Source organism: Saccopteryx bilineata, chromosome 5 (genome assembly GCF_036850765.1).
Source record: "Saccopteryx bilineata isolate mSacBil1 chromosome 5, mSacBil1_pri_phased_curated, whole genome shotgun sequence".
Classification (NCBI taxonomy): Eukaryota; Metazoa; Chordata; class Mammalia; order Chiroptera; family Emballonuridae; genus Saccopteryx; species Saccopteryx bilineata.
This window is the reverse complement of record NC_089494.1, coordinates 78733639-78735367: the sequence shown is the minus strand read 5'-3', so window position 1 is coordinate 78735367 and position 1729 is coordinate 78733639. Positions and strand designations below refer to the sequence as shown.

Below are 1729 nucleotides of genomic sequence, written 5' to 3'. Positions count from 1 at the left end.
AAACTAATATCCAGGAATAAATCAGAAGTTGACTTCATAAGATTTCAGCTAGCTTGTAGAGCAACTTGCACAAGTTAAAATATACAACCTCTTTTGAGTGGCTGAAACCTTGGTAAGAACATGACTGTACATTGTAGATAAAGAAGGCACACCCCAGAATGCATGGCTTAGTGAGGGTCCTGATTGGACTTCAGCACTCACCACCTCTGATCCAGGTTCCTGGGCTCATCCCACGGCTGAGCCTCTGATCAGTTTCTTGACTTCTTTTCTTTTTTCTTTTTGGTCCTGCACTAAAAGTGGAGTGTAGAGATCTAAAGGCAATGGAACTATAATGGGTTGAACCATGTTCCCCCAAAAGATGTAGAAGATTTAACCCTCAGTCCCTGTGAATGAAAACAGAGTCTTTACCAAAATCAAGTTAACATGGTCATTAGGGTGGAACCTAATTCAATATGATGTATCCTTAAGGGAAAATTTGAACACAGAGACACACACAGAGAGAAGCCATTGTGAAGACACAGGAAAAAGACATTCATCTACAAGCCAAGAACATCTGAGGTCACCAGGAGCTAAAAGAATGGCCTGGAGCAGATATTCCTTCACATTTTTAGACTGATGAACAGATACTACACTTGATCTTAGCCAAAAGGCCGAGAAGCAATACCCTCACATTTTTAGAGAGAGCATGCATAGCCCTGCTGACGACTTGACTTTGGACTTCTGGCTACTAGAATCATGAGACAATAGATTTATGTCATTTAAGCCATGAAGTTTGTGATACTTAGTTATGGCACCCCTAGCAAATTAATTCAAAGACAAATAGCAGGGTTGCAGCAAATGCGAAGCCTCTGAGTGTGACCTGGACCAGGAGGCCAGGATTCAACCGCGGCCAGACACTCACACTCAAAGTCCTTTCCCAAGGAGGTGGGAACCACATAACTGAGCCTAAGGAAGTGTTGTCGCAAGGTGCGCCTACGGGGGAGAGAGGGAGGCTGACTCTGGAGGAAGGTGGGGGTGCCCAGGAGCCGGGTCGGAGTTCTGGGGCTGCTAGCTGGAGGCCTGTGGAGAGAGCTACCACAGACATCTCACCAGTAGCACAGGAATAAGGCAGCAGCGTAGGGCCTGGGCCCCACAGGATAAGGGGGACAAGGTCTAAAGACAAGGCTTTGGGATTAAGAAAGGCACATTCCGAGCCAAGAGGCTTGAGCCTTTCGGAGCTGGTGAAAGGAGTGCCTGACTCCAATCAAAGCAAGTGGCTGAAGAAAAACAGGAACAAATAGTTCTTCAAAAATAAAAATGTGTTTATGGGATGCCAATTTTACCTCCATAAAAATAAATATATCAATAAGATAAAAAAAATAAAATGTGTATTAGTGGTCATTGTCGGAGGGTCTAGTTTCCTTACTATGAACAGAAACCTCCAAGAGAACATTGAGGCTTTGGAGGATTTTCAACTCTGGCCAGAGAGTGATACCTTGTTGGGGTCCAACCACAACAAGTATATACCGGGGTCTCGAACGGGAAAAGGTCTGGAATTGAAATAAAGGATAGACAGGGACTTAAAGATATATATATACAGATGGGTTCAGGAGGATGCCATGGCAAGCAGTCTCTACTGTTCCTTAACTGTAACCCTGTGCTCCCAGAAGCACATCCACTTTTATTCATAGAAAAAAATGTGGTTTATCAGCAATTCAATTAAGTTTCCAAGACAACTCAAAGACACCCC

General features: G+C 44.0%; 1 pseudogene; it reads right to left on the bottom strand.

Annotated features, from left to right (window-relative positions):
• Positions 1 to 450: 450 nt before the first annotated feature.
• LOC136306998 (U2 spliceosomal RNA) lies at positions 451 to 662 on the bottom strand (annotated as a pseudogene).
• Positions 663 to 1729: the final 1067 nt, after the last annotated feature.